The sequence below is a fragment of the Sapajus apella genome, unplaced genomic scaffold (genome assembly GCF_009761245.1).
Source record: "Sapajus apella isolate SASKATOON/1434 unplaced genomic scaffold, GSC_monkey_1.0 scaffold80, whole genome shotgun sequence".
NCBI classification, from domain to species: domain Eukaryota; kingdom Metazoa; phylum Chordata; class Mammalia; order Primates; family Cebidae; genus Sapajus; species Sapajus apella.
Window position 1 is genome coordinate 8,043,819 of NW_022437020.1, and position 17,549 is coordinate 8,061,367.

The window sequence follows — 17,549 nt, forward strand, 5'->3', positions numbered from 1 at the left end:
CCTCCGCCTCCTGGGTTCAGGCAATTCTCCTGCCTCAGCCTCCTGAGTAGCTGGGATTACAGGCACGCGCCACCATACCCAGCTGATTTTTTGTATTTTTAGTAGAGACGGGGTTTCACTATGCTGACCAGGATGGTCTCGATCTCTTGACCTCATGATCCACCTGCCTCGGCCTCCCAAAGTGCTGGGATTACAGGCTTGAGCCACCGCACCCGGCCTTTTACTGAAGTTTTGTGCAGGCTTACTTGAGGCATTCTTCCCTTGCTAATCGAGTGTCCTTAGCAGTTCATATACCAGTTAAATTCCACCATTTGCCTTTTATTGCGCATGCTTGAGCCCACTCCTCCAACTTGTGAGGCATTAGAGGAAAGCTGCCGATCACCAGCTTCAGGTGTGTTCTATCTGTTGGGAGACTGCCTTTCACTGGAGTGGGCTGCAACCAATTCTTATTTTAGAGAGTTTAACAGCTCCTGACCATCACCTGGTGGTTACCTGACATTCCGTGTGTGTGTGTGTGTGTGTGTGTGTGTGTGTGTTGATTCTTTGTGTTTGTGTGTGTGTGTGTGTATAGGGGTGGGGGGCTTCTGCCCTGCTCATGTCTGACTACCTACCTACTGTAACAAAACTATGAATTCAATTTCTTTAAATAATATAGGGCTATTTGGATTCATGTTAATTCTTGTAAAATAAGTTTTAACTGTTTATTTTTCAAGGAATTTGTCAATTTTATGTAAGTTGTGTAATTTATTGGCATGAAGTTGTATTTTAGAATCCCTGTTCTTTTACATTTGAAGGATCTGTAGTGATATCCCCCCTTTTGTTCCTGATATTTGGAAACTTTCTAAAAGAGTATTTAATCTTTTAATTTTCCTTTGTCCTGCATCCTACAGGTTAGTAATGTTGTGTGTTCATTTATATGGAGTTCAGAGTGTTTTAAAATTTCCATTGTGATTTTTTTTCCTTGACCTGTGTAATTTTCAAATATTTGGTTAATTTTCCAGATTTCTTTCTCTTACAGGTTTCTAATTTAAGTCTACTGTAGTTTAAGGACATACTTTGTGTGATGTAAGTTCTTGTCAATTTGTTAAGATTTATTATAAGGCACAGTTGTAGTCTGTTAGTGATTTTTTTTTTTCAAGACATCTCACTCTGTTACCAAGACTGCAGTGCAATGGCACGATCTTGGTTCACTGCAATCTCCACCTCCTGGGTTCAAGCAATCCTCTCATTGTAGCCTCCTAATTAGCTGGGACTATAGGCAAGTGACCATCACACCTGGCTAGCTTTTTTAAAAATGATTTTCGGTAGAGACAGGGTTTTGCCATGTTGGCCACGCTGGTCTCAAACTGCTGACCTCAAGTTGGCCTCCCAAAGTGCTGGGATTACAGGTGTGAGCCACCATGCCCAGCCAGTGTACACTTAACAAGAAGAATGTGTTGAGTGGAGTTCTAAAAAAATTAGGTCAAATTGGTTGATAGCGTTCTTTAAGACTTCTGTGTTCCTTTTGATTTTCTATTTGTTTTCAATAATTTCTCAGAGAGGAATGTTGAAATATTCAACTTTAATTGAGGATTTGTTTTTTCTTTTACTGGTTCATGTATTTGGAAGCTCTGTTGTTATTAAGTCCATGCGTAATTAGGGTTTTTATGTTTTCTTGATGAATTAGGTCTTTATCTCTGTTAAATGTTGTGAAATAGTTTGTGAAATAGTTTGCATAGTTTCTGACAAAAAGTCTGCTGCTCCTCCTACCTTTTGTTCCCTGTATGTAAGTTTTCTATTTTCTTTGGCTGCTCTTAAGACTTTATTACTGGGTTTTAGTCATTTGATTATGATGGGCTTTTATGGTTTTCTTTGTGATAATGCTGCTAGATTTTTTAGTTAATTTTTTAAAAACCAAATGTGGAAATGTTTTGGCCACTATCTCTTCAAATATCCCATCTGCCCCAGGTTTTTCTTTTTGTTCCCCCTGTAATTTTAGTTATACATTTTGAAATACTGTCTCTTTTGGCAGTGATACTGCTCTTGTTTTTTGTTCTTTTCTTTCTCTCTGTGCTTTATTGGTTGGTTAATAGTACCATGTCTTCAAGTTCACTGATCTTTTGTTCTGCAATGAATAATTCCATCCAGGGTGTTTTTAATTTCTGAAAATCATTTTTCATCTTTGGAATTTTTATTTCTTTCAATATTCTCCTCCTGTTCTTATTTTTCCTTACCTTCTGTAACATACTAAGTTTATTTATAATCATTTTTTTAATGCCTTTGTCAGTTCATTAACTTTATCATTTCTGAATGTCTTCATATTGCTTGACTTTTCTTATTATGTGGGCCACGTTTTTTTGCCTCTTCTCATTCCCTGTAATGTTTGGATGTTGGACATGGTGGTTTGACATTGTTGGGTGAAGGGTTTTTTTTTTTTTGTATCTTCTACATAGTGTTGGACTTTGATTTTATACATAGATAAGTTAGTATCAGCTGAATCATTTTGAGATCTTTTTGTTTCAGCTTGTCAGTGTTGGTCCAGAGCAGCTTTTATTGCGGGGTTAATTTGCTGCCCATTAAAGTTATATCCTTTGAGGGCTATACTCCATCCTCTTCTGAGGATTATTCTCAATTCAAAGTAATCCCAGTCAGTATTCCAAAAATTTTGTTAGTTTGTCTGTTTGTGTGTTGTGTTGTTTTGTCTTTGTTTTTTGAGACAGAGTCTTGCCTTGCTCTGTTGCCCATCCTGGAGTACAGTGGTGTGATCTCTGCTCACTGTAACCTCCTCCTCCCAGGTTCAAGCGGTTCTCCTCCTTCAGCCTTCCAAGTAGCTGGGACTACAGTCATGCACCACCACGCCCAGCTATTTTTTTCTGTTTTTAGTAGAGACGGCGTTTTGCCATGTTGGCCAGTCTGGTCTCGAACTCCTGGCCTCAAGTGATCTGGCTGCCTCAGTCTCCCAGAGTGCTGAGATTATAGGTGTGAGCCTCTGCATCTTGCCTTTCTTCCACTTTTAAAGATGTGTTTACTTTGAGCCCACCCAGATAATCCAACTTAAATTTCCCTATTTTAAGGATAAATGATTAGCAACTTTAATTCCACCTGCAACCTTAATTCTCCTTTTCCATGTAATATAACATATTCATAGGTTCTGGTGATTTAGGATATGGTTATCTTTCCAGCATAATTATTCTGCCTGTCACAACTTTGAAAGTTGAACTCTATTTGCAAGGTGGACATCCAAGCCACCAACAATGTTGAAAGCTTAAATTTGTTGAGCACATTTACAGACATTACACGTTCCTCTTTGCGCCTGAAAGGTAAACCTTGTACATAAAGCATGAACATATAAATTGGTATGCTTTTTTATAGGATTCTTGGCTCAGGGCCTAAGAAGCTTTACGGTACTTTTTAGATTCTCACAGGTTTAAAAAAAGAGGCCAGGTACAGTGGCTCACGTCTGTAATGCCACCACCTTGGGAGGCCAAGGTGGGTGATCACCTGATGAGCCTAAGAGTTTGAGACTGTCCTGGACAACATGGTAAAACTCGTCTCTACAAAAACTACAAAACCTCATATCTACAAAACGATATATGGCATCATTTTTGTGTATAGAATGTAGTTGCATTGTCTCATACTGAAATTGGGATTAAAATTATTTGGCATTTCTTGATTCTGGTTTTTCAAGATCTTTTAGCAAAGGAGACAGCCACTGGATTTCTTAATTTATATTAATTTTTTTTCCTTCTAGTAGATAATATTTAGAGGACCCATGGTATCATATTTAAATACAGTAAAATTTTTAAATTAACCTTCTTTTATGTTACTGAAAGTGTTTGAAGTTAATAATCATATAGAACACTGGCAGTGAGCAATCAAAAATGAAGTTACGAAAATTATGTTTATAGTATTATCAAAATAATACAGTTCTTAGGAATAAATTTCACAAAAGAAACAGAATACCCGTACACTGAAAACTACAAATCATCATTGACAGAAATTAAAGAAGACCTAAATAAATGCAAAGATGTGCTTTATGGATTGGCAGATTTAATCTTGTTAAGATTGCAGTCATCCCAAATTGATCAACGTATTTAACACAATTCCTATCGAAGTTCAGCTGGTCTTTCCCCTTCCCCCTACCAAAAAAATTGGCAAACTGATCCTAAAATTCATATAGAAATTCAAGATACTTAGAATAGCCAAAACAATCTTTAAGAAGAATAAAGTTTCAGGACTCCCACTTTTGAATCTGAGAATTTAGTACAAAGCTGCTGCTGTAACCTAGACAGGATTAAAGGCACAGGGATAAACAGATCAATGAGACAGAATTAAGAGTCTAGAAATAAATCCATATATTTATAACCAATTGATTTTTTTTTTTAATTAAAAAAATTTTTTTTGCAATGATGCCAAGACAATTCAATGGAGGGAATTGGCTTTTTTTTTTTTTTTCTTCTTTAAATTGAGACAGAGTCTTGCTCTGTTGCCCAGGCTGGAGTGCAGTGCAGTGGCACGATCTCGGCTTACCACAACCTCTGCTTCCTGGGTTCAAGTGATTCTCCTGCTTCAGCGTCCTGAGTAGCTGGGACTACAGACATGTGCCACCATGCGTGGCTAATTTTTGTATTTTAGGTAGAGATGGGGTTTCACTGTATTGGCCAGATTGGTCTCGAACTCCTGACCTCGTGATCCACCTGCCTCAGCCTACTGGGATTACATGCTTGAGCCACTGCGCAGGCCAGGAAATAGCCTTTTTAGCAAGTAGTGCCAGACCCCTGACACTATATACAAGAATTGGCTGAAAGTGGATCAAATACTTAATGTAAGAGCTAAAACTATATAGGTTAAAATCTTCATGACCTTGAATTTGGCAGTGATTTCTTAGAAATAACATCAGAAGTAGAAGCAACAAAAGAGGAAATAGGCAAATTGGACTTCAGCAAAATTAAAAACATTTTGCTTCTAGGGACACTATCAAGAAAATGAGGCTGGGTGCGTTGGCTCACACCTGTAATCCCAGCACTTTTGGAGGCCAAGGCGGGTGGATCATTTGAGGTCAGGAGTTCGAGACCAACCTGGCTAACATGTTGAAACCCATCTCTATTAAAAACACAAAAATTAGCCAGCTGTGGTGGCAAGTGCTTGTAATTCCAGCTGTTCAGGACACTGAGACAGGAGAGCCACTTGAACCTGGGAGGTGGAGGTTGCAGTGAGCTGAGATTATGCCACTGCACTCCAGCCTGGGTGACCGAGGGAGACTCTATCTCAAAACAAACAACAAAAAAAGTGAAAAACAACTTGATGAGTGGGAGAAGGTATTTACAGATCATATATCTTTAAGCATTTAGTATCTAGAATATGTGAAGAACTCTTAATATCTCAACAATGAAAAGGCAGTAACCCAATTTAAAAAAAGGATTTTCTCCAGAGAAGATATAAATGACCAGTAGGCACATGAAAAGATGCTTAATGTTATTAGTTGTTATGGAAATGCAGAATTAAAGCCACAACATAAAACCACAACAAGATACCACTTCACACCCACCATGATGGCTATAATTTAAAAAAAGACAGAAAATAACAAGTGATGGAGAGAATGTGGACAGATTAGTATCCTGATACTTTGCGGGTGGGAATGTGAAATGGTTCAGACTCCTTAGAGAATAGTGTGGCAATTCCTTCAAAAGTTAAACATTCTATATGACCTAGCAGTTCTGCTCCTAGCAATGTATCTGGTAGAATTGAAAATATATGTTTGCACAAAAACTTGTGCACCATTATTCGTAGCAGCATTTTTCATAATGGTCAAAGTGGAGTCAACTCAAATGTCCATCACCTGATGAATGGGTAAATGAGATGTGGTGTATCCATGCAGTACAATATTACTTAGCCAAAAAAGGACGAAGTACTAATTCATATTATAACCCAGATGAACCTTGAAACATCACGTTAAGCGAGAGAAGCCAGACATAGAAGGCTATAGATAACATAATTGTGTATTTCCAGAATAGGCGAATTTCACAGAGACAGAAAGTAGATTAGTATTTGCCAGGGACTGGGGAGAGGAAGGAATGGGGAATGCCTGCTAATGTGTATCAAGTTTCTTTTTGGGATGATAAAAATGTTCTATAATTAGATAGTGGTGATGGTTGCACTGCCTTTTGAGTACAATTTAAAAAACACTGAATTATACACTTTCAAAAGGTGCATTTTATGGTATGTGAATACCATTCACATTTAAACTCAATTTAAAAATCAAATAGAAATGAAGACACCAGCCTGACAGAGCAACAGTCAGACCCCAAAAAAGTTTTAAAAAAACTTAGCAGGAGGCCGGGCGCAATGGCTCAAGCCTGTAATCCCAGCACTTTGGGAGGCCGAGGCGGGTGGATCACGAGGTCAAGAGATCGAGACCATCCTGGTCAACAAGGTGAAACCTCGTCTCTACTAAAAATACAAAAATTAGCTGGGCATGATGGTGCGTGCCTGTAGTCACAGCTACTCGGGAGGCTGAGGCTGGAGAATTGCTTGAACCCAGGAGGCGGAGGTTGTGGTGACCCGAGATCGTGCCATTGCACTCCAGTCTGGGCAACAACAGCGAAACTCTGTCTCAAAAAAAAAAAAAAAAAAAAAAAACAAACTTAGCAGGGTCAGGGGCACGGGAGAGGAGCTGAGATGAGAGTTTTCCTTGAGCATAGGAGGTTGAGCTGCGATTGTGCTACTGCATTCCAATCTGGGTAACTGAGTGAAACTCTGTCTCTAAAAAATTTTAAAAAAGGAAAACAGTGGTATACTTCTAACAAACTACTACTACATGGATACTTTTGACAGTGAAGTGTCTTACTTGATAATTACACCTGCATAATAGACATAAACTGGGATTTACCTGTCTCAGGTAAACCAAAATGTGTGTTCTCCCTACTTTCTGGTGTGTTGAAACTGTTTTCCCTTCAGGGTAGAAATTGAAGAATATAAAATTCTTCCTGCATTCTTCTTTGTCAAGTGAAAAAAAAGGAAAAGACCAAGAAAGCCATGTAATTCAAGGAAACAGGAGAGAGAGATTTCTCTATGGAAATGAAGGACATAAATGTGTGTATCATTGTAGAGGTAATACAATCAGCACTTGATTCATTTGTATGATTTTTCTACTTTACTCCTGCACATAGCCAATCAGTGTTTGTATAAAGAGTTTAATATTGTAATATAATAAAACAGGCTGTGAGCTAAAGATGTACATCATCATAATTTGTGGAGCTTTTAAAAATTACTCTTGCTTGGATGTTAGTCTCAATTGTGATTTAATAGTTTTATTGTAGGGCTAGGGCAAGTTTGTGCACGCAGAATATATGTTTTAGTTCCGCAGTTGAATCTGGTAACTTTTTAAATTGAGAACTACTGCATTAAATCAGTGAGTTTTACTGATCTATTTATTGAACTATCTAGTTATTGTTTTATGCAAAAATAGTAAACAGCAGTAGAAACTGAGAGAACCTCAGACTATACTCACTTTAACAGTCCCCTCACCCACCCAACCTAGGGCCATGGCTGTAGGTAATCTAGCAATTGTGATTCCTCTTAAGTCTTTAATAATTGAGATTGAAAGGAATCATTTTTTCTCTCTTTTTTAAAGTTACCTTGAAGCTGGAGTAGTAGTGGGAAGTAAGAAGCTCAAGTTCTCTTGCAAATGCTTGAAACTACAGTATATCCATGGAAGGCAGGGAAAGGCACCAGTGTTAATGTGCAGAGTAGGAGGGATTGGGAAATGGAGACCTTTGAGGAGGTCAGGACTCTTAAGTTAGCTGATAACTGCTCATGGCATTTGTATTTTGACAGCTCATTGTGGCATCAGATAAACTGCTTTTTAACAGGGAACATAGTGCAATGTAGTGGTCCTTCTTCATGCTCTAATTTCCTTTGTGCAGCTATATACAACTTAGTATAAATTGTTTTAATACCGTGCTACTGAAAAGTACCATAAACTCATGAAATTAGTGTTAGGTGGCTCCTTGAGGGTTTTATCACACCAGTGACATTTTTGACCACTATTTAAATAGTTCCAGTGGTGATACTGTACTGTATGGAAAAAGACATGATATTGGAACCAAAGTTTCAACTCTTCCTTTTATGACTTTGGGTAAGTACTGATTGTTTTGACTTGCAGTTGCTTCATTCAGGAAGTGGAACAGATGCTATCTATCTCACAGGGTTATTGTTACTGTTACATGTGATAATATATATTAAAGTCTGACACAGCTACTGATAAATATTAAGTTGCCTTCCCTTCTGCAGTTCAGTGAAGAATAACTTCTTTTTTATTTATTTATTTATTTATTTATTTATTTATTTATTTATTTATTTTTATTAAGAGATGAGGTCTCACTATGTTGCCCAGGCTGATCTTGGACTTCTGAGCTCAAGTGATCCTCTCATTTCATCCTTCCAAAGTGCTAGGATTACAAGTGTAAGTCACGATGCCCAGTCCTGCAATAACTCATAACTCCAAAAAATTGGTACTTAGAGAATGTCTAACAGCCTGAGCTTGTGAAAGCTCAGGTTGTAGCAGCTGAGGTTATAGGAGTCAACGAAACAGACTTGATCTTATCCCTTGCTTACAGTTTGGTTGAGGGAAAATAAATTAAATATTTAGTTGTATAAGCAAGTAATTACAGTTGAGTTAAATGCCATAAGAGAGAAGTACAGTCTGTTAGGAAAGTTCATCAGAAGAAGGCCCTGGAACAGAAAGGAGTTAGGAACTTTCTAAGTACACACAGCCTGTGTCAAGAAGCTTTCTGGGCAAGAGGAAGAGTGTCAAGGAATGAGGAGTTCCATGAGTAGAGGAGTGGCAGGATAAAGCAGGACCTTCCAGGCCACGTTAAAAGCTTGGACTTTTAAGAACAGTGATAAGTGATATGATTATATTGGCATGTTAAAAGGTTGCTGTAACGAAGATGAGGAAATTGCATTGGAAGGAAATAAAAATGCCTGCTGAGACCAGTTAGGGAGCTGTTGCAGTGCTTAGGCTAAAGGTGAACAGTGGCTGGTATAGAAAAGAAATAGGCTTGGTGTATTTGGTTTAAGAAAATACTGGGTTTTGAGATACCTGTAGGATATCTAAGTTGAGTAGTTGAGAGTGTGGTTGGAAATAGCCAGTTAGGCTAGTGAGTTAACTCTGGCCGAGGCCTTTGCGGTAGGCTGATATAAACATGAGTTTCTGGTATTTATCTTTTATGCAGACTTCACAGCAACTTGAGTGCATGTGTTGTGAGTATTTTTACACTCATTGTTTTACAATTTTTAATATTAAGTAATGGTTATCACTTTATTAAGTAATGGTTAATACATTATTTTACAGTTTTTAATATTAGGTAATGGTAATAATAATGGCCAACATTATTGAGCACATGTGCAGAATACTAGGCCAAATACATTATATGTGTTGTCTCTTAATCTTTACAAGTCTGTGAGCATTGTTATTAGTCCAGTGTTTTAAAGATTTGCCATCTGAAGCTTAGAGAAATTGAGGAACTTCAAAGCAACACATGTAGTAAGTGCTGGAGCTGAGGTTTGAATTGAGGCTGGCATGCTGCAGAACCTGTCCTGTTAACCATTACTGTATGTCACTTCTCTGTGAAATTGAACCAGCCAACCAAACAAAACAGAATGACTGAGAAACCGTTTATTACTGAACTTTTATGGAAGACCTGGGTATACTACACATTGTACTATAGATGATTTATTTACTTTCTCATATCAACATTCACATGGCCTGTGAAGTATACTTTTTGCCTCATTTTAAAAATGAAACTGGCTAAGTGACTTGGTCAAGATCATAGAAGAACTAGGATTCAAAATTGACTCTTTCGTGTTATACTACTTAAAAAAAAAAAACTGTGTTGACTTAAAAATAAGAAAGTTTCCATGGGGAACACAATTAGATTTAGTGGTTCCCATATATCATGCCATGGTCATTCTAGTTCTTAAAAAAAAATTCAGATCTCAATGTTTAAAATTATAGATTGAACTTAGAGAACAAACAGCTGAGAAAATTGAAATACTTAAATGATAGGTATTTTATATGTACTCAAAGTAAAGATTTTATTAAAATTATTTTAGAAGAGATAAAATGGGAAAATTTTTTCTAGTAAAATTGTATCCATTTTATAATATCTGTGAATAAATTAGACAAAATTATAATATTGATATCTTGACTAGTTTTTTCTCAATAGTTAATTGTTAGCATTTGTCTAGGACTGCTTTGTGATCTTGCTGTATTTATTCCATCCTTCAGAATTTCTTCTATTTCTTCCTTAGTTGTTTTTTTTTGAGACGGAGTTTCACTCATGTTACCCAGGCTGGAGTGCAATGGCGCGATCTCGGCTCACCACAACCTCCGCCTCCTGGGTTCAGGCAATTCTCCTGCCTCAGCCTCCTGAGTAGCTGGGATTACAGGCACGCACCACCATGCCCAGCTAATTTTTTGTATTTTTAGTAGAGACGGGGTTTCACCATGTTGACCAGGATGGTCTCGATCTACTGACCTCGTGATCCGCCTGCCTCGGCCTCCCAAAGTGCTGGGATTACAGGCTTGAGCCACCGCGCCCGGCCCTCTTCCTTAGTTTTGAGAAGACAAACACAAAGTAAGTCAATGAGGTGACACTATAATGCGTATTAAATATTGGCTTCTTATAGCATCAGAGTTAAGACTTATCTTACCGGTACTTTCTGCTGCCTATTAAAAATTAGTGAGAGGGAGTTAAGCATAGTATTAACAGTGTAGCTCCTTCAGGTTTTGGCTTTTGGTATTCCCTGTGTTCAGTTAGCCCTTTGCAGAGTTAGTCTTAGGTATATACCAAAAAAGAAAAAAAAAAAAATCCTCTATCACTTTTTTACTGTCAGTTGATGATGAGGGACATCTTTTGGGTACCAAATGCCTGTAAAGTAATGTTATATTTGATTTTTTTTCCCGATTGATGGGTACACCATTGAGAGCTATGGCCATGGGGATTCTTATTACAGTAAGAAAAAGCCTATCTCCTGATGCTAGCCGAACCTGTCTGAAACAGATCATTGGATTCTGATTGGTTGGCTGGATGTGAGAGAATTTGGAAGCAGCCTTACAAGGTACTTTTGATTTTAGGAAGCCAAATCAGCAAGATTACTCTTCCACTGTCTCCTGCCTTGTCTTTGTTACAGTCATTTATTAATTTGTCTTTTTTATATGATTATGATCTGTGTATATGACAAGAATTGCTTGCTCTTTGAATGCTATCTTCTGTCACCCAACACTGCTGTTTTTTAGCAGGTTTTGAGTACTTGACTCTCACATCATATTTTCTTATGAAGACTGTGCTCTACTGAGTTACCTGTAGGATATCAGAAACAGTCAACTTCAGAACTGTGTGAGAAATTTCATTTTTAAGGCCACCATATATAATATTTTTTTTTGTATGGTCTGTATTTATTTGTAAGGTATCTTTGCTTTCTATTTCCATCTTTCTCTATCATCTGGCATTTTGATTTAGATGATTTTGATCTTCTCAGCACTTTAGATATGTTATTAGTACAGTCTTTATGGCTAGAATAGAAGTTACAAGATGAAATGACAGATCAGAGAAAGAATGGTTATGACTCGACATGAAAATGACCTACCTAAACATTTTTGATTGGTAGTTTCCTTGTCCTTTTGGGAACAGATTATAATCAGCTCTTAAATTATCAGTATGTATGTATCAGGATGCTTTCTGGTGCAAGTAACAGAGAGGCTAATCAAAACAGGAAGGATTTTATCATCTCATATAATGAGAAGTACAATAGAGTGGTTCCAGGGTTGGTTAACTCCACTCCCTCTTTCATCTTTTTTATTATTTTCATTTTCTTCTATTCTTTCATTCTAAAATTTTTGTTTAATTGCCCATGACTATTAGCCTAGTCTCTAAGCAGTGTGTGGTTGACATAAACTGTTTATACCCGTGGGGAGAAGAAACCGTAGTTTATAGGCTGCTTTGCTCTGAATTATTTCTAATGATTCTAGTATATTTTCTGTTTCATCTTTTATTTGCATAGTTGAAGCCAAAGGAATATGAGTTGTTTCCTAGATATCTAACAGTGTTTATTTGTATATTACATGTAAACACTTAATGAAACGAACTTTTAAAAAGCACAGTGTTTCTCTCTGTAGTCAGAAGCTCCGCAGACGATAAAACACCCTGTCAGTAAATCCATTGCACTTACTGTGATGTCCCTTGAGTTGCAAAACATATTAATCTTTGCTTAGCAGAGATTATAATCTTCAAGTAATATTACATATTTTATTTTTAGAAGTGCTTTATAGATATTAGAAACATGGAATGTTGGAGCTGAAATACTGGGTAACATTTGTAGAGTACTTTATATGTGCTTGGCACTTAGTTTTACACATATCAATGTGTTTATTCTTCAGAATACCCACATAATATATATGTTATTATCCTTTACAGTTAGACACAGAGAAGTGAAATGACATTTCCAAGATCACACAGTAGCAAAGCCAGAATACCACTAATGATAGCTTCTCATCACATTTAAAATAAATTCTCTCCTTTTTGGAATCTGACCCCTGCTTTTTTTTTCTTTTTTTTTTTTTTTTTTTTTTTTTTTTTTCATTTTCCTACAAATGCCCTATGCTTTATTCCCACTCATTGTGGTTTTATGAACATTTGATATCCTGTTCTTTCACATTACGTACCCTCTATCCAAAAAAAATATTAACAAACGAAGTTAATAATAATCAAAACTCATACTTGCTCCCTTCTTTATTGTATTAGTAAATTATATACATGTTTGTCACTGAATGTGGCACTATATTGACATTTATTCATGTGACTCTCTTGAAAGCAGAAAGATTTTTAAAAAATTTGTTTCTTGAGTATTTAGCATTTTGTTTAATACGTAATATTTGCAACTTATGTGTGTATTGGACGGAGCTTTGTGGCTTTGAAACTGTTACTTCTGAATCTCAGTTTCTTTTGCCTGTGAAATGTGAATAATTTGGACTAGAATCTCTGCTCTTTTAACTTTTTACAACTTAGCGTTTTATGTTTAGTTTATAAAAGAAAACCATATCAAGATTTAAATTTTAAGATTGCTTTTGTAGTATTAACAAAGCATGTTAACACATTATTAGACTTTACAGTGAAACTCAGTAGAAAAAATGAAATCAGTATTAACTAATAATGAGAAAAGCAGAGTTGCAGAAAAATAAGTATAGTGTGTTACTTTTGTGTAAGTAAAATGGATAAATAAGAAAGAACACATATATCTTCCTACATTTGTGGAAAAGAAACACAGTAAGGCTAAATCAGTAAGCACTGAAATTGGTTACCTACAAAGGGGAGGTAGGGAAAAGTGTCCATTCTTTGATTATACATTTTAGTATAGTTTGGACTTGGAGAAGCACATTAATGTTCTACATATTAAAAAAAAAAATGATGGGGGAAAACATCGTAAAACTGAATGCAAACAGACATGAACCCAACTGTATTCTAAGTGAGTAACAATAAGTCTTAATGGGGGCTAAGGGACAAAGTTAACTGATCCATCTAAAATTTGAACATAGCTTTTGACTATATCCCGTTAGTTTATGGGGAAAAACTACAAACAAATATGGAGCTCTTTTTTTTTTTTTTTTAAGTGATTTTTGTTGTTTTTGTAATGGTATAAGTGAGACAATTCTGAAACAATTTTATTTGTATTGCAGGCAGTGCTTCTCAACCAGTGGTAGTTTTCACCCCTAGGGAATTTGGCAATGCCTGGAGATACTTTGAACTGGTCATGACTTAGAGGGAGGTGCTACTGGCATCTAGTGGAGAGGGGTGAAGTTATGTTACTAAGCATTGTACAATACACAGGACCTCCCAACACTTCCCCGCCAAACCAAGAATTATTTCTGGTCTAAAATGTCAATAGTGGACCATTAAGAAACTCCAGGCCAGACATGTGGCCTACGCCTATAATCTCGGTACTTTGGGATGTTGAGGCTGGCAGATCACTTGTCAGGAGTTTGAGACCAGCCTGGCCAGCATGGTGAAACCCTGTCTCTACTAAAAATAAAAAAAAAATTTACCAGGTGTGGTAGCATGCGACTGTGGTCCCAGCAATCCGGGAGGCTGGTGGAGAATCGCTTGAACCCAGGAGGTGGAGGTTGCAGTGAGCCCAGATCGCTTCACTGCACTCCAGTCTGGGGGACAGAGCGAGAACCTGCCTCAAAAAAAAAAGAAAGAAGAAACTCTGGATTAAGGAAATGCATTGATGTTGGTGCAAGCTAGGGTTATTAATGATAGGAGAAGGGAAGTTCTGGAATATAGAAATGGGAAGGCAGAGAAGAATCTTGGGGAAATTGGAGGTATCAATATGAACATGTATTCATATTATATTTATATATTTCACAGAAATGGCCAAGCCACAGTGGTACCACCCAGATCTTGATTTCTAAATACACTTCCCAGTGAAGGGAACCAGAAACACTTGGATAAATGGCTGATTCTAGGGATGACTCAGGAAGGTACCAGATCAGTGTAGAACATCTTGCTGGACCAGAAAGTAAGAAAATGCTCAAGGAAATGCTGAGGAATATTCTGTAGAATGACTGGCTTATATTCTTGAAAATGTCAGTGTCGTGAAAGAGAAAGGCCAAGAAACTGCTCTAGATTACAGGAGACAAAACTGACAGCTAAATGTAATATATGGTCCTGAATTGATCCTGTTACTGAAGAGGGTAAAAAAGTCCTAAAGAACGTTATTGGGATAAGTGAAAAATTTGCACTTATGGCCTGCACTTTAAAGAATTGCGGCAATGTTGTATTTATTGAATTTGATAACTGTGCTGTGGTTATATTAATATTAGAGAATATTCTTAGGAAATTTACACTTAAATATTGAGGTGTAAAGCGCGTAATATATGCAACTTACCCACAAGTGGTTCAGAATAATACTTTTATTTATGTATTTTTATATAGATGTGTAGTACATATGCACATAAACATATCCATGAGAGCAAGGAGAGAAAGAATGAAAGTATATGAAAAAAGTGTTAAAAATTGGTGAATCTAGGTAATAGGCAGTCTCTATACTGTTCTTGTAACTTTTCAGTAAGTTTGAAATTATTTTTAAAATACAGAGTTAAAAGTTGTAAGTTAAACAGTAAAATAAGAGTTTTTCTAAATGGTTGCAAATGTGAGTATACTTGCTAAAGACAAGCTTTATATTTTAAGGCATGTGTGAAATTTAAATTGTGAAAGGATAGATACACTGGATCTAGGAAGATCTATATGCCAAAGTATGAGCAAATAGGAAATGGCAGCACTTGGAGCTTGAAAGATTGTGATGCCTCTGGCATGACTGCTGAGGATGGAAAGAACTAGGCTATGAGAGCAGTGGTGGGGTTTCTTTATGTCACTGGGGTTTGTAGTCAGTGCTCTTTTGGCAGCAGTGAGATGAGGATTTCTGTGGTACGGCTGGGCAAGTGGCAGCCAGACTACTGACATGGGGAGAGCCCTGGACCTACTGTCCCTGGGCAAGGCTGGTGTATTGTGCCTGAGACTAGCTGCTCTGGGAAAACGGATACAGAGCTTCAGCTTCTCATCCCCTCATGAAGGCAGCAGAATACAGCAGTTGGGAGTGCTCTTCTGGAGTAACACAGACCCGAGTTGTCTTGGTTCTAGTATTTAGCATCTGCGACCTTGGCGGGGTGATATTTACTGCCTAGGCTTCAGTTCTTTTACAGATTTAAAATGGGAATAATTATAATGCCTATCTTATAAAGAAGTTATTGGAATTTAAAATGTTATGTGTAAAGTGCATTGCGGTTGTTACTATGCAGCAGGGCCTTAGAAAACCTTTATTTCTCCATTCAACCAACTGATTACATTATAAAAAACTTGACTCTTTGTATGAATTTAACTTATCTGATTCAATGGCTGTGAACATATTTTAAATACAGACTAAGCACCCTGATCCTAAATGTTTGGGACCAGAAGGGTTTTGGGTTTCAGATTTTCTCTGCTTTTTTGAGTCAGAAAAAAAATCATATGCATAATGAGATACCTTGGGGATGGGACCCAAGTCTAAACATGCAATTTCTTTCTTTCTTATATACCTTCTACACATAGCCTGAAGGTAGTTTTACACAGTATTTTTACTAATTTTGTGCATGAAACAAAGTTGTGGCTGTGTTTGACTGTGGCAAATGTTGGTGCTGAAAAATTTTCAGATTTTGGAGCATTTCAGATTTTGGATTTTCACATTAAGGCTATTCAACCTGTATTATGCAAATATGCTTGAGAGGCTTGATGAAAGATTTTTTTTTTTTTTAAATCTTTCCACATTGGATAACAGAAATGAATGGAACTCATACCCATTTCCCATCACTGAAAATTGCCAAGTGTATTTTTACATTTGGGGAAAAAAAGACTTCAGAAGTCATTTGAGGAAAAAAACTGTTGAAAAAGTTACTGTTTTGATTAGGAATTACTATTTAGTATTCTAACCCCATTATGTAGGGTTCCGCAAACTTTTCCCTTTTCTGACTGTACACATACGAGATGGGATTCTTTGATGTGGTTTACATTAAAACTAGAAGTTAAAGTTATCTTCCTAGTTAAATGAAGCGGAATCCCTCTTTAACACCACTTTGATACAGTCTCATTTTTTCATTCATGAGATTATTTTCTGGTATGCATTTTTATAAATCAGATAATTAGATTTATTATTAATTATAGTTACCATAATGGCTTTCATATTGCTACATATTTATGTTTTCATTATTTTTAAGGCTGTTATCCATTTGTGGCAAGTTATACTAGTTTTATAGCAGCAATAAACTTTTGTATTTGAGTACATTTATTAAAATAAAAAATAATGTAAAAAATAGGTAAAAATGTATAGAGTGGTAATCTAATTAGGGCAAAGATTGACAGGTTTGTGTATGAATGACTAAAGTTCAGGAACAACTGCTCTGTTAGTAGAAAAGTTCCTGGATGCATTAACTAAGACCTTAAACAGTTTACTTATCCTCCTTGAACAGTTTACTCACCCTCCTTGGGTTTCAGTGTCTTTGCTGAAGGGAATAGGAGTTACGATGCAAGATGATTTCCAAGGTAACTTGAAAATTATAGGATTTTACCATCCTTCGGGCAGCTTGATTGGAGTTTTGTAAAGAAAAAGGCTTAGATTAAAATGGATCCTGAACAGTATTGACTCGGCAGCACTTGGTCTTTCTTCTTTTCATTTGACAGACTACAATAAAAGGGAAAAACCAAAGTATCTACCATGCTTAAGAAAAAGTTTAAAAATATATTACTAATTTTATCTTTCATATTTAGACGAATTTGACATTTAGTTATTGGAAATTAAAATGTTTTTCATTTAATTATTTTCTCCTAATTTTCATTGTGCATTTAAAAAGATGATAATATGTTTGAAGAGAAGTATACAAAATAGCAGGTACACAGGAAATACTTTGTTTTCAGATCATAAATATTAACATTATAAATGTTAAGGTGTTCTATACCATGCTTGAAAATGTGTGTGTT

At 36.5% G+C, this 17,549-nt stretch overlaps 1 protein-coding gene across 10 annotated transcripts in view; it reads left to right on the plus strand.

The window, feature by feature from the left end:
* The window catches only part of MEF2A (myocyte enhancer factor 2A), a 138,287-nt gene that overhangs the window by 25,617 nt on the left and 95,121 nt on the right, over positions 1-17,549 (plus strand). Inside the window, exon 1 of one of the 10 annotated variants that reach the window (XM_032252843.1) lies at positions 10,601-14,559. The exons of the other annotated variants lie outside the window; for them this stretch is intronic. The gene's annotated coding sequence lies outside the window, so the exon portion shown is untranslated. Of the gene's footprint in view, positions 1-10,600; positions 14,560-17,549 lie in introns of those variants that run through there. 10 annotated transcript variants of the gene reach the window in all.